We start from the raw sequence: 25,008 nt of genomic DNA, 5'->3' as shown, positions 1-25,008 counted from the left end.
TCTGGTTGCTGCTCAAATGTAATGTATGCCTTTCATTTCCTTATAAAAGCATAAATATCATTTTTATGAAAAATAAAATATCTGGTGACAAATTTTAGATACAAATTTTTTTTTTCTTTTAGATACATTAAATTGAGATTTCTGGTTGCTAACACTGAAGGAAAATTACAATGTCACCCTGTTCTTTGCATATTAGTGTTTGACATTGTCAACAGTATGCTCTGGTCTATCTGGTTTATTGTTGCTAAACACCAGCTAGATTCCCCAGCCTTGTATACCTACTTATCAATAAGACAATATAGCTATTGCCCACAATGAACAGAAGATATGTAATGGTGGTAGGAGGATGAAGACAGGGCTCACATCTTATACTGCAAATGCCAAACATAGATAGTAAACCAGAAATCCCTTGAATCTATACCCTCCCAAAGCCTGTTTTACTGTCAGAGCCAGGCTAGATTTCAGTGCTAACATGATAAGAGAGACAAGAACTTTATCTGCAAGTAACTTAGTCTTAGGATTTGACCACAAGGTGAACATAATAACTACAAAAAAAGGAATTGAAGAAAGACACAGAGACGGTAGTAGTTTGAATGACATGTTCCCACAGTCTCAGTCACTTGAGTATTTGGTCCCATGTAGAATGAACTGTTTGAGCCCTCATGCCTTTGCTCACACTTCTTGGACTTTAATGTTCTGAAACTGGAAGCTGAATGCACTCTTTTTAATTTAAGTTGCCTTGGTTGTGGCATTTGATTACAGTAATAGAAATGTAACTAACATTACATATTGGTTGTATTGAGGTATTTGGATTTAGCTCGAACTTTTGTATTGAAATACATTAGAGTATTTTAGGCTGCAGTAAGAAATAGTCTTTCACTGTCATTTTATTTTTTTCAAAAACTACAGCAGATACATCAAAGTAGGTATTATAATACACTTTCAATGGAACATTAGAAATAAGAACCAGATTATAGGACACAAGGCAAGTGAGACATATAAGGGAAGATGAATATAAACTATTACTTACAGAGCTATATTGAAATCAAAGGAATGAGTTGAATAAAATTAGAGGTTGGTGTGGCTGTAAAATCAATGACTCTAAGCCCTAGCATCTACAATAAAACTTATATGTAGAATCCCACTTGAACTCAAGCACTTTGCAGGGGACTAGGTAGATTTCCAAAGCTCTAATGATGTTAAGATTTATTCAAAGACTGTACCTTAAAAATTAAGGTAGAAAAGGTCAGTGGCAGCACATCTACTGTTAATTTCTAGCACACACATATATACTTAAGGGCATGCATACGTGAACACTCATCCCTATGCATGTGCTGAGCTTCCCCACCACACACACACACACACACACACACACACACACACACACACACACACATGAGATACATGACAAATTTAAAAGAAAATTGCATAATCTTGACATGAATGTCTTTGGAGGAATTAATAAATGAAAAGATGAGAGGAGAGATTACTAATACTAAAGAGTAGAAGACAGAAGTAAATACTTAAAAGATTAAATATTGATACAAGAGTTTATATAAAGAGCAAAGAGATGGACACTTCTTACTAAAACTGGGAGGAAGGTTGGGCATCAATATGGATAATGACTTGGATGTCAATGAGAGGATTCCAAGAAGTCAGGCTTCATGTCACTGTTTTCTCTGCATCCACATCAGCTGGGGAGAAGGGTTAAGGTGTGGATGGCATCTTACTGGGAACTATAGACAGCTGCAGATGAAGAGCAAACCATAAAAAGATTGCAGGGTGCCGTAGGAGGCCAGCTGGGCACCCGAGTCATAAGTATGTGTTAATTGCCACAATAAAAGAGGCGAGACCAAAGGACATCTAAATTCATTTCTAACATAAAACAGCTTGTATCCTTTTCCTGCTGACAGTCCAGGGAGCTACATCACCTCAGTGGTCAGCCATTCTCTACAGGATCATGTAGAGATCTACATTTCCACAATCTTTATGTGACAGTGGAAACTCCAGTCAGGCAGAAACTGGAGAGGCCTGCCAAGATTGTCATAGATCAAGCCTGGAACTGGCATGAACTGTGCTGCTGATATTGGCAGGGTTAGAACCTAATTTTAGCCCAGATCTTACTGCAGTATGTGTAGCTTTGACATGGCTGTGACTTCACACTCAAATCCTGTTCCTAGCCTTGTTTGGGGATTTTTGCATATCTATGTCAACAAATTCTACATAAGAGCTGGGAAGGTGGTAGGCTATTGAAATCTTGGTCCAAGTGCAGCCTTCAAGAAAATAATTTCACAAAGTTCAGCTGAGGCAATGATAAAGGATATCCTGGACAGGGTTGAGAGTTGTGGAGAAAATGTGTGTTGTAAAGGACTTTCACTGGACGGTGTGCCTGAAGATGTCAGTGCATATTTATGGATTGATCGTTTTCACATCCCTAATGTGGATTAGCTTTAACATCTCAGCACATGAAAAGCTGTTGCATTCCATGAATATTTATGTAAATGTAAATCAAATGCAAACCTCCTTCATTCTTACTATTTTCCATAAATTGGTACCTGGGCATTTACTTTTACAGGCTGACTTTACCCTACTTTTTTCATATCTCCTTTTCCTTCTTTTTTGTGAAGGGGAGATTATGACACCCTGAGTGTATGCCTAGACATTATTTCATCAGTTTAAATTAGAGATGCATTTTGCAGTAGTCACTGTCGCATGATTTTGAGAATATGAACGACTCGATGGATGTTAAATGTTCCGATCCTCATGAGAGTCACATTTCACCTCAGTGCCAAGTCTTTGGCTACTTGTCATTTATTTGAAGTTGGAATTTTTCCATTTTCAATATTATCATGAGTTTGAGATTATTGAATGTTGTCATGACAGAGTATCAGCCTTCCTTGAGTTCTTAATGTTTATTTAATATTATTTCCAATACTTCATCTCAATCCTCTTCTATATTAACACACTTGTTCTGTGTCTTAAAATTTTTGGTTAGTAAAATAAGTCCATTTGCCTTTTTTTTCTCTACATACCCTTTTATTTAGCTGGAGTTATTTTCTGTCCTATATGCCCAAACAGTGTTGACCCGAGGACCTAAAATCAATGAATGCAGAATTTGCACTGGGGAAGAAGTGTGTTTTGTCAACTTTACATCCCACACAGAAACTGTGGGACCTAAGTTTAGAATCAAATTTCAAACTAATACCAAATGGTGTTGTGTGCTGGGAACAAATTTGAGTTGTGAAACACACCAGGGATATAAATCTATGCTGTTATATTATGTGGTCAGAAAGCAGAAGAAATGATTGGGTATGTTATATACAAATCACAGACTCTCTTCTGTAATTTTAGAATCAAATTTAAAGTTCTCTCTGTAAAAGCAAATAGTATTTAGAATAAAAATCTGATTTGTAATGAAGAATCTCACTTTCCTAGATTCTGAACTGTTGCAGATTCTGTTTATTTGTAAGGGTGTCCTGCCTCATGAGTCAGGACAGCATAGAGTTGAAAAGCCCCACTCTCAAGCTCATCTTCAGTGACAAGGGCAACATCATCACCAACTGCCAATATCTGACACATTTCCACTACTCCATTGAGCCACTTATTCTCTCTAAGCACGTGTTCACCCCTCAATGAAACCCAGTGCCTCCACAGACCCCCCATTTTACTTTCTTTATATGCTTCCCATGTCACCCCAAATAAACCTCTCCCATGATATCTACTGCATGGTGTGTTGTAGCACGCCAGGGCCCCAAACAGCCAAGGTACTCTGCAGCCCCGGACACCCTAACCCTGTCAAACTCCTCTGTCCTTACAGGCACTACAACTTGCCCCAGTTGTCTTTTAGAATACTACCCAGTACCTTAATCTTAAGAAAGCTCATTGAAATGACAAACAGGAATACGGCTGAGGCCAAATCCTAAGGATGTCACCATTAAGGTGGGGCTGCTGGATGTCTATGCATGGAGAGTTGTACGTTCTAATCTGCAGGGACAATCAATTCTGACAGCTCTCTATTTCCCTGAAACAGAAAATCAGTGGTTGCTTCAGCTAGCAAATTAGAAGGATCTATAATTTTGTTTTTGCTGTGACAGTGTTGTGGACTACAGACACGTTTGATTTAGTCACTGATTACATTTACATTTCACTGGATTAATCCAGCAGCAGACTTTTTTTTTTTTTTCCCCAAGCTAAAAGCTTATAATGGAGGGAATGGAAAAGAAAAAGATTATCAAAGAAAAAAAGAAAATTACAAAGCACTGATCTATGCACAGACTGGCAGATATTTTCAGTGTGGGTAGAGTTGTATAGGATACATACTTTTATGATTTTTAACTATTGCTGAAAAAGCAGAAGGTAATTTTGCATTTCAGAAGCAAAAACTAAGACTTAGACAGTCTGAATAACCTCCTCTAGTTTCAGGGATTGATGAGGAACCCATTAGGGAATAATGCTTTCAACATCCTATGATTCTTTCTTCCGAAATTTAGCCTTTCAGGATTTGAACAGGGACCTTATTTTGCATGAGTATGAATCCTCTGTCTATATCTTAAAGACATGTGGATGGCTTGAAACCAAGAGTATGATATATATATATATTCTCTTTTCTATGTATTTGTTTCATTCATCATTCCCACTTTATAAAAATATAAGACAAGCTTTGGGCTTAGCTGTAGATAGTCTCACTTTCACTCACATAAAACAAGATTGTGTCCCTAGAAGAAAGCATTTGTCTTTTTCTTTTTCTTTCTTTTTTTTTTTTTTTTTTTTTTTTTTTTTTTTTTTTTGAGATTTTCTCCTTTTTTAATCAATGACCATCTTTATCCAGTTTTGGAAATCTGGACAAAGAGAAGGCTAAGAGGCCTGGTCCAGTGTCTAAAGGTCTCTGAGTGAGTCTGTCAGCACACGGACCCCAACGGGCCTGTCCATCAGTTGGGCACAGCAGTTTTCCCGGGTATGAGCCAGTCCTACCCTCAGGGCAGCATCCTGGTCCAGGGAGGAATAAAGGCCCCAAGTTGAGCCTATTCCCAAGGCCCTCGGGACAGTCAATAAATAGGTTCTGAGCCAGGCCTGAGAGGACAGGGTGTAAAGAGAGTGAATCAGGTACCCAGGGATCCCAAAGAGGTCCTGGGAACTCTCCTGCTCTTCTTCAATAAGGAAGTAAATAAATAGACCTCAAACTCAGGAATGGGGTGTTGAAGCAGGGGATGCTTCCCCTTAAAGTTAGTAATTAAATCCCATGTTAAAAACAAACCAGCCCTACCAGCATCTACAAAATCCTACAGGATAGGGCAATGGGCTCGTTTGTCTGGGGTACACAGTACCGAGCCCTGCAGGGTCCTGGAGGAGGCTTCGTTTGTTCAGCAGCCCTTGGTACTCCTTCTTCCTTTGGGGTGGCTCCAGGAAAATAGGGGTGACTGATGGTGGTTTCTTCACTGAGTAAGGGGAGGCTGGGACCCCCACCACCAAAAAGTGGTTCTTCTTCCGAAATAATCTCCACAGGCCCCGGTGATTGTCATGAACATCCAGGTCCCAAATATGGAGGCCCTTGGCCAGCTGAGTCCAGGTGGTGATGTCATCATCTTTCTCCATTCTGATAAACGCCACATAGGTATGGCCCTCTGTGTCCGGCAAGAAGGTGTCTTCACAAGGGTCCTTGCTGTGGTCCAAAACCACAGCCTCACTGAGCAGCCTGTGAATTTCCACTTCATAAGCTTCTTTCTTCAGACTGTCTACATTCCTGAGCTGGACACCTAGAACTGTGTTGAACTTGGGCTTCTTAAAGTAGGCCTCATGAAAGTAGCCGCTCATGTTGACATGTTGAGGCCGATGATGCCAAAGTGGTAGGATCCGGAGACATCCGGGATGATGCACTCTCGGCCCCGGCGCTGTTCCGGCATCTGCATCCACATATCCCAGTCCCACAGCTTTTCTGGTGTGGGCCACTTGGGCTCAAGCTCCTCCTTGTATAAAGATTTCCTGAGCACCCATCCCAACCCAGGCATGGTCTCCACACGGTACAGTAATGCTGGATCCTCAGCTGTGTGTTCAAACGCCAGGTCATTCCAAGCAGAGATACAGTACAGTCTGTCATCTTCCTCCAGCAGGTGGATGGACTGGCTCAGGAAACTGAAAAAATCCACAGCGATGTCCAGGTCTTCTTCTAGAACCACAGCAAACTTGGCCTCCGGAAATAGGTTGAAAGTGGCAGTGAGGCTGGCCTTGTAGTGCTGAGACACACGGGCGTTCTTGATGCTGATAGGAGTGTGCTGGATGCCTCTCAGACCGAACAGGGACACCACATCCATTGGTTCCTCTTAGTAGCCATCAATGAAGACCGTTATCATCTGTGGAGATACCCCTTGATCTGAGAGCAGAGAGCGCAGCATCCTGTACAGGTAATTGGGCCAGTTCCCTGCAATGACAGCGACAGGCACATTGAGGACCTTATTGTCTGGAAGTGGGTCAGGGCTGAATTCAATAGGTGTTGGGTCCTTGCAGCTACACACACTCCCATAGCCCTCGACCTTGCTGCAGAAGCGCCTGCGGCGGCGGTTCAACTCCGTATCTGCCCAATGACACTGGGCCTCTTCAGCTGAGCTCAGAGGCACATCTGTCTTCAACAGGACCGGGTCACCCCAGGAGTTCAGCGCAGGAGATTTAGAATGCTTCTCACCAAGAACAGGACCTCCTTTTCGTCCCACGAAGGCCCAGGTGTCCCTCCAGCCAAGGGCAGGGCCTGCTTGTCTTTCCAGGCTCCTCAGCAGAGCCTTCGTTGTGTCCTTGAGGTAGAAGGAGCCCTCGTCCTTCCCTGTGCAGATCAACACACGGCCGGGTGCCACCATGTTGAGGAACAGTACCATGGCCTCATCCTCATGAGGAGAGTATGTGTCAAATACACGCTTTGGCCTGATTGAGGACAATGATATGGATGCCTCGGCCCTGCTCTCGGGCCTCATCTTCTAGCACCGTAGTACCGTCTATTGCTACATATACTTTGCTTCTACTGGAATATACTTCGACATCCAGCACACGTCGGGGACTGCTGCCTCTGCGCCGAGGGGACTCCATACGTCCTACGTCCTCATCATAGTCTTGCTCCGGTTCTTGGTCTTCATTGGCCTCGCTGATTGCTCTCCGAGTGTCTAGGATCAACTTGATGTTGACAATGACAGTCACCAGCAGGAAAAGTACAGCCCCTGTCTGACAGAATCTCCGAAGGGCCCGCTGGTTTGTCAGTTTATACTTCCAGGTAAGGTACCAGCTCCGTTTCTTCCTAGCCCCAAAGGGCTTGATGAGGGGACTAGGCTTCCAGTCATCCATACTGGATTAGGGAGTCACCTCTGTCCCGGCCAGTCCATGACTTCAGGAATCTGAGGGGAGGCTCAGGGGCCCCGGGCCCCGCTCGGGCCGCGCTGGGGCCAGCACAGCTCGACCCCGCACAGCTCGGCCCCGCGTGCCGCGGCTTCCGCGGCCTCTGCCTCCTCCATGCCTCTCGCGCCCCTGCATTTGTCTTTTCTTAACATTTGAACAGAAAAATTGCAAAAAATGAGCTTATTGTTCAATTTATACGCTACATAATTGTTCTGATGACCCTTCACATCTGATGACAATTCAGGCAAGTCGCAGTGCCTATAAGAACAGGAGAGTTTAGAAGGAGAACATGCCATTGATTGCCTTTTGGCCAAAGCCATAATTTTATGGCCAAACAAGACTCAGTGCAGTGATTGGCAGATTCTAGAAGCCTGCTTAATGGGTGGGGAGGTGGGGAGAGTTGGAAGGGATCACAGCTACCTAGAATGGAGATTGTTACCACCAGATGATGAAAGAGAAAATCAATCCAGCAAAACAGGTTAACTCTCTTCATTGCATATATGAGTACAAATGTATAACACAAGAGTACATAAATTTCCCCAGGAACATATATGTGCATATCTGGAGGGCCTCAACCTACCAACATAATTTGCCTTCATACAAGCTAAAAGACATTCACTTTCTTCTTCTTAAATCAACTAACCCCAATGTCAGGCCAGTTAATTCATCTCCACACGATGGACAAAGCTCTTTATCGGGTATAGATATTATTTAATTTTTCATAATTCCTAACCTAAAGTGATGTGCTAAATTATTTACATAGGATCTCATATTGAATATATCATCATAACAGTAAAATTATATCTTTAGTATAAAGAATGCAACTCAGTGGTGTACACTTGTATTCCCAGCCTTTCTTGGGTATAGCCCAATATTGGTGGATGGTTCTGTCTCATGTATGTTCAGATGCTGATTTCTATGCCAAGACATTTGTTTGTGGTCCTGGAGGATGGCATGGTCAAGCACTTCTGGAATCTATATTATATAAAAATTGTTTTTCATCATCTCTCATTGGTTAATAAAAGCCAATGTGCCAATTAGATGGCCAGAAGAGAAGAGGGTAGAACTTCCATTCCTAGTCTGAGGGGTGGGGTCCCCAAGGAAGTAGTAAAAGAGGACCATGAGGAAAAGCAGAAATCACAAGGAAAGATGAAGGTTTGCTATGAGGTCACAATGAGAGAGCAGCCATGAGGACACACCTGGACTAGAATGAGCAATGGCAAGACTCAGAGTGACATTAATGGGGCACATGGCTGGGAGATAGGCAGCCATGGAGGGTTAAAATAGCTCAGAACCTGCCTGGCTTAGGCTTGCAGCTTGTTAACAAACACACAGGTCTATGTGTCTTCATTTGAGAGCTCAAACGGACTAGAGTAGGAGTAGAAATACCCTGCGGTTACTTGTGAGTCAAAGGAGTTAAGAAAACTCCCAGAAAGGAGTTACACTGATAGACAGCAGGATCAATTGAAAGTCAGCTCTAGTTTTGGTTCCAGAGGCTTCGGGGTCTGAGGTAGAAGACAATGAGAACAAGATGGTGGACAGAAGGCGCCATGGGGTAACAGATCCTGAAAATTGGTCATAAAGGCTCACCAGTCAGAGTAAGGGTAGCCCAAGTACAACACGGAAAGTCACCAGGGTTATTGGTAGGGAGGTAGATTCTAATAGCACAGAGGGCAGATATATGCCCAGCTGTAGTGCTTTAAAGGAATATCATAAATTTAAGGGTTTTATGTCTTTTTATCTGGAAACTAAACTATCTAAACTTTCTACCTTGGGGTAGAAAGCCCTGATTGATATTAAATATCTGCCAGAACAAAAGTAGATGGAGCATGTGTGGTTGTCCCTCACTAGCCCTGCAGATAAGATAGGTTACAATGGGGAAGGGATAAATTGGTTGTCTCTCTTTTCTTTCAGAGTGACCAAGGTGACACCATCTTGATAGCAGTCACTTTTCAGTAAAATGTTTATCCTCTTCTCTGGGCTTCTGTCATGTTTCCAGGCACTAAGTATCCTGAAAGACTCTTATTTTGGCAGCTGAGCAAGACAAGATTTTTTCTCTTAGCTTACTCCCCATTATCTTTGCCAGATGTGCCTCCTCCCTTCTTCATCTATGTATTTGATTCTTTCATTGTTGTGCCTGTCTCAGAAATCCCTCTCCTCACTTGGGAATGACTTCACTCACAATACCTTCTTCTCCAGTCATGGCTTTGACAGAATATTCACCCAAGTGTTATCTGAGTCAAACATTTTAAGGCTTAGGCTCCAGAAAACTGGGTACTTCTTTAAACACATAGCAAGGTGTGCTTTTAGAGTGTTTCAGTCCAACACAAAAGGCAACTGATTTGGAATTTCGGAAGTTTGTGATCAAGAACTCAAGAGATGAGGTGTGGTGAGAATGCATCCCAAGTCACGGTGCCTATCTTCTCTGAGTCTCCACACTGCAGAATGAATAGGGCCAATTTCTAGGGACTTTTTTAATGAACCACTGATCTCGTTTGTAAGAGTTTTTTTTTCTGTGACCACTCTCATATCCAAAGTTAAACCATCACTTTGGATACTATTATTTCAACAAGAGAATTTCACATATATAAGGATATTCAGGTTGTGTGTAAGCTAAATAAAGTTTAGTTATCAAAAGTCAATAAATATCTTCAGTCAAAATAAATATCAACTGCATACCTTTCTATTATGCAAAATTTTACCACTGTTTATCCCATCATTTTATCCAGGAGAAATGGGTCTACAGGTCCTGAGGTGCTGGAAAACACACACACACACACACAGAGAGAGAGGGGGGGGGAGAGAATTTGAATATAGAATACAGAATACAGTATTTTCTCAGGGATAGGAACTTTTCACCCATCACATTTAATTCTGAGCCTCTTCCTCACTTCACACTAATCTTCATTAAAGCAAGGTTTGATCAATCTGTTCACGTAGTCATATTGCAGCAGGCCCTTGACACGAGTTATAGTAGTCATAATGTAGATATGTAATAGATGTGGAAACACACTTATATTTTAAAAACTTGAAATGGCATATCTTTCCTGAGTATTTGTCTGAACTTTTTAAGACTTAGATAATGCAAGAAGACTTTCTAAGTTAAGTTAGATTTTTCTGTTGAATAAACAGTTCACAAGAAATTAGAGTCCAGCGCTTGTCTGAGAGCTCTGCAGATAAGAGCACTTGTTGCTTTTGCAGAGAACCCAGGTTCAAGGTTTAGCACCTCCATGACCTCTCACATACAGCTGAAACTCCAGTTACAGATCCAACACTTTTTTTCTTGCCTCTAATGGCACCAGGCAGTCACAGATTATACAGACCAACATGGAAGCAATATGTCCACATATATAAAGTGAACTCAGAATAAGTTTCCATAGTGTAAAGGTTACAGGGAAGTGTTTCTATGTCTGATATAAGGGAGGAAAAGGAATTTCATATCCAGCAATGTCTCAGATTAGCTTATTTGTTTCAATTGTCTTATCCAAGAAGAAAATATTAATGGTAACAAAGACAAAATGTTATTCAAAGTCTGTATTTCAGAATTTATAAAAGTGAGAATGAATCGGCCATGAGTGAGTGAGTTCTGGTAGCATGGGGGTAGATATATGTCACCAGCTCTGGTCTCATAAAGTCTTAATATAAATATGCTGCTTTTCACTGGGTACTGAGTAATCAAAGGCAGAGCAGAAATACCCAATTTGTAATTAAATATATTCTATAACTGGGGGCTTTCAATTAAAAATTAATAATAGAAAGAAAAGAACATGACTGCTGCTAGGAATGATGGGAGACAATGTATATGATGAATACATGGGAGATCATAGCAGGAGTCAGAGACATCTGAGAGCTCAGAATAGACAAGACCAGACTGAGCAAGGCAATGTGGGAAGATGGGGACAGGAATAAAGAAGGAAAAGGGAAACTAGGCATAGCAGCCAGGAGGCCAAAAGTACAAAAGGGACAGGTAATCAATATGTCCAGATTACATAGAAAAGAGCCTCTCAGAGAAGGGAAGTAGAGATAGGGCATGCCAGACATAGTCTGTAACAGGCATGGATTGACAGATAATGGGAGAACCCAGAGGCCAGGTCTGCTCTGGTGTGTTAAACAGGTACTTCATTCAGTCTTTGGCCAGGGTTTGAAATTTACAGCTTTAAGATGGCATGTATCATCTCTGAATCCTTAGTGAATTGTATTCAGAAAGAAACTGTTTCCAAATCAGATCATTCTCAGATGCTGGAGGTTAAAGTAGTTGGCACCCACAGATTTAGAAAGCAAAGTTCAAACCAGAGCAATGGCAACACATTAAACATGTATGTGAAAAGAATAAACAATGTGCAAAGCACCAATTCTCACATTAAACAAAATATTTTAAAAATATTTAAGAGTATTTCAAACATATTTATAGTTCAAAGATAAAATTAAATTCAAATTATTCTTTTATGTAAAATATTTTTTTAGAAATTCATTTCTATAACTTACTATGTTAACCCAAGAAAGCAGAAACAACACACAATAAGCTCAGAATATATAAAAATATTTTATGTAATAAAGAATTTAACATGTATATATGTGCTGTATCTCTTAATATTGTCCTAAATGGATATATAATAGCTCTTTCTTGAACCTTTTCTCAAATAACTTTCTATTGACCAATAGGAAAATTTACCATGTGGGACTTGAAGCACTGAAATATCTATTCAGCTTTATGTTGAAAATGATGATATTATTTCAATATGAAAGTAAATAACATGATGTTGAAAACATTGAAAGAATTCTAAGTATCTTTACCCACTCATATAACTGTGTGCACAATAGTTTATTTCTCCAATCCAAAAGGATCTCTACGCGCAGGCCATAAAACAGATTTTACTCTGGTTATAGGAAATGCTCTGGCTTTAGAGCACCTGCTTCTGAACTCAATTGCCTTACTGATGAAAGATTCACTGAGGGGCTGCAGGACAGGGCCTTTACATTGTTTTTTATTTAGATGGGCCTGGAAACCTGACCTTTTTCTCAGCACTTGAAAGGGAGATGCAGGCAGATCTAAGTTTTAGGCCAGCCAGGGCTACTGTAGGGCTAATGAGGTAGCTCTGTAATTAAGAGCATGATCCCACTGTTTCAGAGGACCTCTGTTGAATGTCCAGCATCTATGTTAGGTGGTTTTCCAATGTGCACAAACAGAGACGCACATATACTTTTGTAATTTAAAATATTTGTAACTGTGGGGGGGGGGGTCATGGTGTACCACAGTGAACAGGCAACTTCATCACTCATGAACCAAAGAATGTGTAGACACAAGTATATTGATACACTAAACACTATTCAGTTAGGAAATTGAATAAATTGCCATAGCAGAGGATAACATGCTTAAGTCTCACGGCCTTGTGTTGAGTAAACAAAGATAGGAGACATCTTGAGTGAGCATCAATATCTTTTGTGGAAATTCCAAAAGATTGTATTCGAGAATAAAGTTCAGATGGACAACAAGAAAATGGGAGCAATTACCATGCATGGCTCTCTTATCTTCATTTTCCCTGATTCCCAAGCTGGTACCTGCCAGCCTCTCTATTACATTTAAAGGAAACTTAGTAAACTAAGGGGAAAAAGTCAGCTCCTTGTCTAGTTGTGGGTGTTTAAGGACAGAACAGATATCCCTGATTTATCTTCTGAAATTCTATCTTGATCACCAATCAACCTGTTCGATCCTTGGCTATCTTTGTCCTCCGCTGCCTTAAAGTTCTAAGTTTCCCCAAGTGTGGGGCGCCGCCCACACATTCCCACGCATTCGCCATTACAAGATGGCGCTGATATCTGGCTGGAGTTAGCAGTAAACAAGCCATGTGCGCACAGGCTGGGTAACTTCCGCTTCATGAGTTCCGCCTCTTCCGTGGCGTCATAGGGCCTGCTGAGTTTCAACCAATCAGGGGGCTCCGCGTCCAAGGCAAGGACTGATCCCTTTATAAGGGGGCGAGCTGGATAGCTCTCTCTCTCTCTCTCTCTCTCTCTCTTCTTCCTCTCTTTCTCCCCTTGGTTTTCGGCCGTCTCGTGGAGCTTGTTCGTCCTGTTCGTCTTCTTGGATCTCTTGGTTTTCTCCGTATTTTTCGTCACGTGAAGCAAGTACTTGTTTTCCAGAGCAATAAAGTTTACCGCAGAAGGATTCTATTTTGTGTGCCGAGTCGTTCTTGCAGGCGAGACAGTTGCGCGGGACACCCAAGGAACTGAGAAACCACCATAGCAAACATCAGGCTACTAAATAATTCCACTGACTATTAATGAAATACAAATACTGCAGGCAAACAGATATAAACAGACAGGAAATAGAACTCATAAGAGGAGAAATTTCAATAGTTATTTCTCCGATAAATAAATGTAAATACCATTGAATGTCTATCTTTCTAAACTATTATCATTTCCATTCTTTTGAAACAACACAGGCCTATTTTGAAAATATGTTTTCCTATGGGCTTCTAGTATATCTCAGTAGAACAAGGAAAAAAAAATCCACTAAACGGCCACTTGAGAACGTTTTCCTAAACTGTGCTTTGATGGGTTTATAGGAATATAATAGTCTATTAACAAACTCTTTTGAAAATTCTCTAAGTTCTTTACCTTCTTCTTTTATGTTTTTTTTTTTTTTTTTTTTTTTTTTTTTTTTTTTTTTGCAGGGGGTGTACATCTGTTTTTTGTTGTTGTTTTTTGGTTTGTTGTTTAAATCAAATTTTGGCATAAAACACCACTGCAGAACCAGAGTTCTATTTCTCAAATAATCTATCCAAAGAAGTCTACAATGGAGGAAACAGAACTGAGAAAGGGCACCTCTGACATTGTGCTGGAGCTCTAAAGACTTCAACAGGAAGAGTGGTAGAGATACAACTTGTACCTGGTACAATAAGGCTGGTTAAAAATAAATCCGTTCAAGTGCTCCCAAACCACAGCTCTCTACTGTAACCTTGCATCAGAAGTAAAGCAAATTTCCCCGAGGCTCCTTTAAAAATTTTAGAATGAAAGTGAATAGAGCAGGAGTCAGGTTTAAAATGTTAAGATAATCATTTCAATACTGTCAGCTCTCTGTGTCTTTTCCTCTTCATTGTCTTCTGAGGAAAAAAAAATGTTATTTCTGACTTAGTGTTTTCATGTAGACACCTTTGATTGTTAGCTGTCAGAGCTGTTTCCGTTCCTGCCTTTTATACTAACACAAAGAACACAGGGTTTATATGTTTAGCTGTTTGTCCTGTGACTATATATTCCAGAGAAATGGGACTAGGAACAGCAGCTACAACTCTTTGGCAAATAAATGAACAACAACCATACTGCAAACAGAACCAAATTTGAAAAGGTGGACAGTGTTTAGGGCACATAAAGATTGCCATTGAGCTGGTTTCTCTTTTCAGAATTGCTTAATTGTTTCCCAATAATGTTAATCATCACCTATTCTGAAACAGTTTGCCTTGTCACTTCAATCTCCACAGCAAACCAAAGCATACAAACGCGTGCAGACTCTCTCTCTCTCTCTCTCTCTCTCTCTCTCTCTCTCTCTCTCTCTCTCTCTCTCTCACACACACACACACACACACACACACTCCACAAAGGCATTTTCAATCCAGTTCTTTGAAAGTGTTTTAATTTTTTGTGTGTTTTGTTGCTGCTGTCGTTGTTCCTAGAATTCGGGCCTATGTAAATTGGCAACATGAGCCTAACACCTCTTCAGATTTCAGGAAGAAAAGCTTAAATTTTACAAGGAGACCTAGTAATTCATTCTTCTGGTTGAGAGACTGTAGTGAGCTCTGGACCACTCTTTCAGGGAAATAAATTATGGACATTGTGTCTACAAAAAGGTCCCATAAAAAATAAATCCATCATCTCAAGAAGCAAATGGGCAGAATGTTGAAGTTCTCTATTCTTCCTCCATAAATACCCCCTTTCTTCAACTACAATCACCGAGTTCAGTATTGAACTTAACCTGGAAGGGAACGGTGGTAAAGTCATCATTGTAAAGAGCTTTAAGCTAGCAGTGGGCTCCACTAACACCAAGATGAGCTTGTTTTTCAGAGCCTCTGCATTGCACTGCATCATTCCTAGGACACAGGGAGTCTGTTCCGTCTGATGCTACAAAGTCACTCCTTTAGAGACTGCTAGAAAGAAATGGAGGAAGAGGAGGAAGACAGGAAAGGAAAGGGGAAGGAAAAGGGGAAGGAAGAAAAAGTTTGGCCTTTAGCTATTCTACCTTTAACACACTGGTAGACCTGAGCCCTCTTACTAGTTGATTGTATGAAAAGATGAGTTTGAGAGACTGTGGGTCTTCCTCACCTCTAGAAACTATGTGTTGCTAAAGCACCTTTATTTATCAAACTCAACACCAACTGGAATAAAATCCAGATTCCTGCTATGTCTCTAGTATCCTTCATCCAAAGACCACATACATCTCTCCAGTCTCATTGTATCACAAGAGCCTCACTTCTGCTGTCAAATGTGCTCTTACATAGAGGTTTGGGAAATTCTTTTGTCCAGATGATCACACACACAGCAGCCTTCTTCTTACCCTGTAGTGCACTTTGATTTCCTCAATAACACCATTGGCCTCTCTTGGGGCCAACCCTCAGCCTCTGGTTCTAGTTAATGACCATATTGTCCAGATTGATAGGTGAATGAGCACTTGTTTATATGATAACATCTTCATGTGTTTGTGTGTGAGTTTTTGTTTGTTTGTTTAGTGAAGGTCACACAATCCTATGAACAATGCACATTTTCATTTTGGTGATTGATGGTTTTGTGGAAGTAAGTATTGCCTGGCATATCACCTGGCAAAGGGTTATTACATTTTTATTTGCTGATGACACCATAACTCACTTAAAGAATTTTCAGAAGTATCAATGGGAGATTGAACAGCATACATTTCATAGATAACAGCAGGGGGCAGAAGAAGAACATGTGTATTAACATCATTATGACAGTTATAGTTATGAGAAGACTGAATAACACTCTGTTTAAGATAATGTGTGATAAAGAATTCAGAGTTTAAGAGGTGACAAATATCTCCCATACAGCAACATTAAAAAGCCCCCATTTAAGTAGGATATTAGCTGGATTCTAGAAAGATATGTAAAAGCACTAAAAATAAAATTACATTAAGTTTGAAGATTTGAAATTAAGGAAAAAATTATTAAAACAATTTCCACACTATGAAATGCAGACCTGTGCTATTGTTTTTTATGCTATGAGTAAGCCAAAAGGTTAAATGTGAAAGGTTATTGGCTATAGGTAACAACAGTATTTTGTTTTTGTTTTTGTTTGCTGGACTTGTTTTGGTTTTTTGGATATGTTTTATTTACATTTCAAATGTTTTCCCTTTCCTAGTTTCCCCACCATAATTTCCCTCCCCAGGTTTCTATGATGGTGCTCCACCACTTACCTAACCCTTCCCACCTCCCCGCCCTGGCATTCCCCTACATTTGGGCATCCAGCCTTGGCAGGACCAAGAGATTCTCCTCCAATTGATGCCCAACAAGGCCATCCTTTACTACATATGCAGCTAGAGCCATGGGTTCGTACGTGTGTACTCTTTGGATAGTGGTTTAGTCCCCAAGAGCTCTGGTTGGTTGGTATTGTACTTATGGGGTTGCAAACCCCTTCAGCTTCTTCAATCATTTCTCTAATTTTGCCATTGGGGATCTGGTTCTCAGTTTAATGGTTGGCTGTGAGCATTGCCTTTGTATTTGTCATGATCTGGCAGAGCTTCTCAGGAGACAGCGCTATTAGGCTCCTGTCAGGATGTATTTCTTGGGATCATAATATTGTCTGGGTTTGGTGGGTGTATATGGGCCAGGTCTCCAGATGGAACAGTCTTTTAATGGCCTTTGCTTCAGTCTCTGCTTCAAATTTAGTTTCCATATTTCCTCCTGTGAATATTTTCCCCAGTACCCATGTGTTCGAGGCTCTTCCCCAATTTCACTTTTATTAGTTTGAGTGTATCTGGTTCTATGTGGAGGTCTTCAATCCACTTGCACTTGAGCTTTGTACAAGGAGATAAGAATAGATTGACTTGCATTCTTCTATATGCTGCCTACCAGCTGGACCAGCACCATTTGTTGAAAATGCTATCTTTTCCTCACTGGATGGTTTTAGCTCCTTTGTCAAAGATCAAGTGACTATAGGTGTGTGGGCTTATTTCTGGGCCTTTAATTCTATTCCACTGATCTACCTTTCTGGCTCTGTACCAATACCATGTGGTTTTAATCACTATTATTTTGTAATACAGCTTGAGGTCAGGGCTGGTGAATTCCCCAGAAGTTCTTTCATTGTTGAGAATAATGTTTGCTATCCTGGGTATTTTTTTTTTTTTTTTTTTTTTTTTGTTATTCCAAATGAATTTACAAATGTCAATTTCTAACTCTGGAAAAAAATTGAGTTGAAATTGTGATGGGGGGATTGCATTGAAGCTGTAGATTGCTTTTGGCAAGATGACCATTTTTACTATATTAATCCTGCCAATCCATGAGCATGGGAGATCATTCTTCTTCTAAATCTTCTTCAGTTTCTTTCTTCATAGACTTGAATTTCTTGTCATACAGATCTTTCACTTGCTTGGTTATAGTCACACGAAGGTATTTTATATTATTTGTGACTATTGTGAAGGGTGTCATTTTTCAATTTTCTTTCTTACCCTATTTATCCTTTGAGTAGAGAAAGGCTACTCATTTGTTTGAGTCAATTTTATATCCAGCCACTGAAAGAGGATATGAGATCTAGCTAAGTATATATGGATGTGTATGGATAGAATTTTATAACCTAGACTTGTTCCTTCTGTTCTTTCTTCTCCTGATCAACTAAGATGTAACAGATGCTGCCACAAGTCCTCCTAACCATGCACTGGGCTGCTTTATTTACCATATATCCCCTGCTATAATGAACTCACAATCTCTTGACCTCCCTATTTGTAGTAGAAAGACTGCCAATGTAGAGGAATGCAGACACTGAAGGTCATGATGAAATTCAAAGACCTATTGTCAGATTCACAAAATGAGTAAAATGAAAGTTAGATAACTAAACCCCATCTTCTCCATGATAAATTTGAGATTCCAGAGGTAGAGCACATCTGTGTTCACAGATCAAATGACAGAAAGTGTGGGTGTAACTAATAACACTGAGGAAATGAAGGGAAGGACCCATACCTTTCTCCTGCCTGTGTATTATCTTCAGGCCCTTCGGAGAGGAGAGAATATAATTGTTTATTAATCAGATCAGGAAGGAAAAGCATTTTAACAGTGTTAGTGCCAATAGAAAATCTAGCATAATAGATTTGTGGAGAAACACTTTTAAAGAGAAGAGGAACCCTTGAAACTAGAAGAGCTGTACTAAGATTATTTGAGTTTTCTCATTAATGTTGACAAGTAATTTGCATTTCGCAAAGACTTCCTCTTCTTAAATATTAGCCTTTCAAGACATTAGTATCTCAAAACATCTGTTCCCTTAATTGGTCTTCCAGTGTTCTTGAATTAAATGTCAACTAGCAGGTGACATTTAACACTTCATAAACTCTAACACTTGAAATTTGTTCATGGTTTCTCCATGCAAGTGTGTGTGTGGGGTATGGGTGTGTGTATTTGTGTGTGTGTGTGTGTGTGTGTGTGTGTGTGTGTGTGTGTGTGTGTGTGTCTGCGTTTCTCTTTGTGGAACTATAAGTTTGACTGAAGATGAGCTATTAATACCCAGACTTGGAATACATGTTTAGTATCACAGCAATATTAAATCTACTAAACTTGACAATACCACCTAACAATTTTCATGTTAGTTCAATTGAAACTAGACTGAAAAAATGGAAAGCTGATTGAAGTATTTATTCTAAAATTTAATACAGAGACATCTGAGTGGGGTTGCAGGTTTGTAATGCATTGTCAGGGTGGTAGATGTTTTTTGTTGCTAGAACACAATTGTTATAAATATGTTTAGACTATGCATTGTATAACACATTATGGAAAATAATGTATTCATTATATAACTTAAGATATTTGGTTTTGCTAGAAATTGGACATAACATTGACTAAAATTAGCAGAAAGAAAACTGTTCTATATAAATCTGCTCTTCAGGTTAGTATCAAATATATACAAAGAACTCAAGAAGTTAGACACTAGAGAATCAAATAATTCTACTAAAAATGGGATAAAGAGATAAACAAAGAATTCTCAACTGAGGAATATGGGGTGGCTGAGAAGTACCTAAAGAAATACTCAACATCCCTAGTCATCAGGGAAATGCAAATCAAAACAACCCTGAGATTCCACCTCATACCAGTCAGAATGGCTAAGATCAAAAACTCAGATGATAGCAGATGCTGTCGAGGATGAGGAGCAAAAAGAACACTCCTCCTCTGTTGTTGGGGTTTTAAGCTGGTACAACCACTTTGGAAATCAGTCTGGCAGTTTCTCAGAAAACTGGACATAGTACTACCTGAGGACCCAGCTATACCACTCCTGGGCATATACCCAAAACAACTCCAACATCTTACACATGCTCAACCATATTCATAGCAGCCTTATTTATAATAATCAGAAGCTGGAAAAAACCCAGATGTCCTTTAACAGAGGAATAAATACAGAAATTGTGGTACATTCACACAATGGAGTACTACTCAGTTATTAAATCAACGACTTCATGAAAATTCTGAGCAAATGAATAGAACTTGAAGCTATCATCCTGAGTGAGGTAACCCAGTCACAAAAAAGCACTCATGGTATATACCAACTGGTAAGTGGATTACTAACTCCCAAAGCTGGGAATAACTAAGAATCAGTTCACAGTCATTATAAAGCTCAAAAAGAAGGAAGGCCAGAATGTGGATACCTCAGTCCTTCTTAGAAGGGAGAACAAAACACTCATGGGAGAAATTAATGGGGCAAATAGAGGAGCAGAAATTGGATTAAAAATCATCCAAAGACTGCCCCACCTGAAAATCCATTCCATATGCAGCCACTAAACCCACACACTATTGCTGCTGCCAAGTAGTGCTTACTGGAAGGAATCTCATATTAGATGTGCTTCCTCTGCGCATCTAATTACAGAATATTTTTGACTGGCAACTCTTAGTGAACATAACTAATTACTTGAGATAAATAAAATAATCTCCTGGCTTTATACATTTTAAAGCTACAGAAAAAGTCTTGTGAATCCAGCTCTGTTGATCCAGAATGCAATATTGACTACTTAAGATGCTGAGGCAGAAAGCTGGAAAGAACCTAGATGTCCTTCAGTAGATGAAAGGATACAAAAACTGTGGTATATTTACACAATGGAGTACTACTCAGCTATTAGAAACAATGACTTTATGAAATTTAAGAAAATGGATGCATCTAGAGAATATCATCCTGAGTGAGATAACCCAGTCACAAAAGAACAGACATAATATGCAGTCACTGATAATGGGATACTAACCCCAGAAAGCTCTGAACACCCCAGAAACAACTTACAGACTATATGAAGTTCAAGAAAAAAAAAAGAAAATGACAAGCCATTATGCTTAATCTTTACACATCAAGAAAACTTTGACTAATTCCAGGTTACATCTTGTTTTACATGTACTTTATCCTCATTGTAACTAGTAAGATCTTAATGCACACTATCAAACCTTTTAAAAAACCAAGTACTGACAAAAATGTATTCGTACACTTTTATGCAAAAATGCTTAAAATCTGTACATTTATCTCTGTTTTCTAAAATAAAGTTGTTCAATTTAAAAAAAACAAAACAAAACAAAAAAAGATGCTGAGGCAGGAGAATCATAAGTTTAAAGCCTACTCAGGCAATAGAGTGAATACTTGGTTAGCTTAGGTAACTTTTCCTGTTCCTCAAAGTGAAGGGCAAAAGGATCATTGGTTTGTGGACAGACAATTGATTAGCATGGCCAAGGATTTAAGATTACTTCCCATGATCAAGAATAAAACAAAAAATAAAAGCAGAGCTTTATGTGCTATGTGGCACTTGCACATAAAATGATGTACATAAATATTTTACAATGTATCCATTATCTAATTTACACAAATGCTACATATTAGTACAAGTATTCATTAGAAAGCTCTGTTACTTCTTCAATACTGCTAACTAGTTCTCATGTACACTTTATCAAAGACTTGTCTCAACTTCATTCAGTCCAGGCTGTTTCTCCTCTTTGCCTTCAATGTGGTTGTCATGTGCAGTATCTGTATTCTGTTCCCCTCTTTTCCACCTTCAACTAGAACCTAGGGAAATGGTCAGAGAGGTTCAGCATTTTATCTAGCCTAAGTCACAATAGTCAAAGATTCTAAATAGTACAAAGAATCATTTCATTTTCTTTCTTCTTTCTTTCCTTCCTTTCTACCTTCCTTCCTTCGTTCCTCTTCCTTCCTTCCTTCCTTTTTGCTTTTCTTTTTCCATCCAAAATAATATTTTTACTCATTACTAGGGAATTTTACACAATATATCCTGATCACTCCCTTTCCTCTTAGGTCTATACTACCCTCAACTGCCCTAAAAAAAAGAAAAAAAAAAAAGAAAGAAAGAAAGAAGAGAAAAAGAAAGAAAGAAAGAAAGAAAAGAAAAAGAAAGAAAGAAAATAATAAAACAACAAGACCAATGTTTTTGTTAGCCACATCTTCATGGAACTTGGTCAAAGTCAGAGAGGCCAGCCACTTAAAGACAACTGAGTCCTTCCTGTCTACTGATATCAACTGTGAAGAGCTACATGTCAGCACCTGTATCATACTTTTGCAAGTGTCTCTTCAATAGCTGCCACTATAGTTTGCTTGGGGGTCAGGGCGGTCTTATGGTTTTATTTCTGTGAAGAGACACCATGACGAAGGCAATGTTTATTAAAAGGACATTTAATTGGAGCTGGCTTATAGTATCACAGGTTCAGTCCATTATCATCATGGTGAAAAGCATGACAGAGCCAGACATGGTGCTGGAAGAGCCAAAAGTTCTACATCTCAATCCAAAGGCTGCCTCAGGAGACTTACTCTTTCTTACTCCATGGAGCTTGAGCACAAGGAAACTTCGTACACAGTGATATAATTTCTTCAACAAGGCCACACCTATTCCATCAAGGGTACACCTCTTCATATTTCCATTACCAATAATATTCAAACACCACAGAGAAGGTTGTCACAGAAACAATCTATGCCTCCCATTTTCCACTATGAGTCTGCAAAAGAAACTTCTTTTACCATGATAGCCAGCAGCAGAATGAATTATGGACTTTCACATGCTTAAGATCAGTGCACTGACCAGACAATAGCATGTCCCTCAGCACCAGAATAAACCATGCATACCAACATGGCCTTTATCAGCAGCACAAATCATGGACACTTACTGCAACACCGGCCAGGGACACCCATTCTGTCATTGATCAGAACCAGGGTGATCATGCGTCTGGGCAGCATGCTAGGGGAGAAGCCTGTGTGCTTCAGGCTACTGCACACTATTCTTTTTTTTTTTTTTTTTTAAACGATTTTATTTTTCAAAACAAAGATAGATGTAAAGATTTTAAACATTTTTTGCTTAAAATTATACATTTTTGTCAGTACTGTTTTTTCAGACATTAAAATAAATTTTACATAAAAGCATGTGAATATGTTTTTTAGTCGGTACTTGATTTTTTTCAAGGGCTTGACAGTATGCATTGAAAACGTACTAGTTGCAATAAGCGTAAAGTACATGCAAAACAAAACGCAACATGGAAATAGTCAAAGTCTTCTTGTTTCGTGAATATATGTATAGTTTTTGTTTTCTTTATTTCTTGGACTTCATACAGTCTGTGAGTTGTTTCAGGGGAGTGCAAGCCTCTGGGGTTAGCATCCCACTATCAGTGACTGCATATTATGTCTGTTCTTTTGTGACTGGGTTATCTCACTCAGTATGATCTTCTCTAGATGCAGACATTTTCTTAAGAATTTGGTTAAGTCATTGTTTCTGGTGGCTGAGTAGTATTCCATTGTGTATATGTACCACAATTTTTGTATCCATTCGTCTTCTGAAGGACATCTGGGTTCCTTCCAGCTTCTGGCTATTATAAATAGAGCCGCTATGAACATTGTGGTGCATATATCTTTGTTGTGTATTAAAGTGTCTCTGGGGTATATGCCCAGAAGTGGAATAGCTGGGTCTTCAGGTAGTACTATATCCAATTTTCTGAGGTATCGCCAGACCGATTTCCAGAGTGGTTGTATTAGCTTGCAACCCCACCAACAGTGGAGAAGTGTTCCTATTTCTCCGCAGCCTCGCCAGCATCTGCTGTCATCTGAGTTTTGGATATTGGCCAATCTAACTGGAGTGAGGTGGAATCTTAGGGTTGTTTTGATTTGCATTTCCCTGATGGCTAAGGATGTCGAGCACTTCCTCAGATGTTTTTCGGCCATTCGGAGTTCCTCAACTGAAAAAGATTTGTTTAGCTCTGTACCCCATTTTTTAATAGGGTTATTTGATTCTCTGGTGTCGAGCTTTTTGAGTTCCTTGTACACCTTAGATATTAGGCCTCTATCTGATGTGGTGTTGGTAAAGATCTTTTCCCATTCTGTTGGTTGCCGTTTTGTTTTCTTGACGATGTCCTTAGCCTTACAGAAACTTTGCAATCTCATTAAGTCCCATTTGTTAATCTTTGACCTTAGAGCTTGAGCCATTGGTGTTTTGTTTAGGAAATTTTCTCCTGTGCCTATGTGTTCTAAGGTTTTCCCTACTTTCTCATCTAATAATTCCAGTGTATCAGGTTTAATGTGGAGATCTTTAATCCACTTACACTTGAGCTTTGTACAAGGAGATAAGAACGGGTCTATTTACATTCTTTTGCGTGTTGAGTGCCAGTTGGACCAGCACCATTTGTTGAATAGGCTGTCCTTTTTCCATTGAATGTTTACTGCTCCTTTGTCAAAAATCAGGTGACCATATACATGAGGGCTCATTTCTGAATCTTCTATTCTATTCCATTGATCCACTTGCCTATTTCTGTACCAGTACCATGCAGTTTTCAGCACAATTGCCTTGTAATATAGCTTGAGGTCAGGGATAGTGATTCCCACTGATGTTTTTTTGTTGTTGAGGATGGTTTTCGCTATTCTAGGTCTTTTGTTATTCCAGATGAAATTGCACATTGATCTTTCCAATTCCATGAAGAACTGGGTTGGAATTTTGATGGGGATTGCATTGAATCTGTAGATTGCTTTTGGTAGGATGGTCATTTTTAAGATGTTGATCTTTCCAATCCATGAGCATGGGAGATCTTTCCATTTACTGAGATCCTCCTCAATTTCTTTCTTCAGAGGTTTGAAGTTCTTGTCATACAGGTCCTTCACTTCCTTAGTTAGAGTCACACCAAGGTATTTCATAGTTTTTGTAACTATTGTGAAGGGTACCTTTTCCCCAATTTCTTTCTCCACATGTTTGTTTTTTGAGTATAGGAATGCTACTGATTTGTTTGAGTTAATTTTGTATCCGGCCACTTTGCTGAACTTGTTTATCAGCTGTAGGAGTTCTCTGGTGGAATTTTTGGGGTCACTCAAGTACACTATCATGTCATTGGCAAAGAGTGATGTTTTTATCTCTTCCTTTCCGATTTGTATCCCCTTGATCTCCTTTTGCTGTCTAATTGCTCCAGCCAGGACTTCCAG

The 25,008-nt window shown here is 39.6% G+C and overlaps 1 pseudogene across 1 annotated transcript; it reads right to left on the bottom strand.

Annotated features, from left to right (window-relative positions):
* Positions 1-4,820: 4,820 nt before the first annotated feature.
* On the bottom strand, positions 4,821-7,336 carry LOC308430512 (protein O-linked-mannose beta-1,2-N-acetylglucosaminyltransferase 1-like; annotated as a pseudogene). The gene is made up of 2 exons: positions 5,320-7,336; positions 4,821-5,070 (listed from the first exon to the last, which is right to left on the bottom strand). The product of its transcript is annotated as a protein O-linked-mannose beta-1,2-N-acetylglucosaminyltransferase 1-like (transcript).
* Between the last annotated feature and the right edge of the window lie 17,672 nt (positions 7,337-25,008).

The sequence above is a fragment of the Micromys minutus genome (genome assembly GCF_963924665.1).
Source record: "Micromys minutus genome assembly, chromosome: 15".
NCBI classification, from domain to species: domain Eukaryota; kingdom Metazoa; phylum Chordata; class Mammalia; order Rodentia; family Muridae; genus Micromys; species Micromys minutus.
This window is presented reverse-complemented; position numbering and strand designations above follow the sequence as displayed.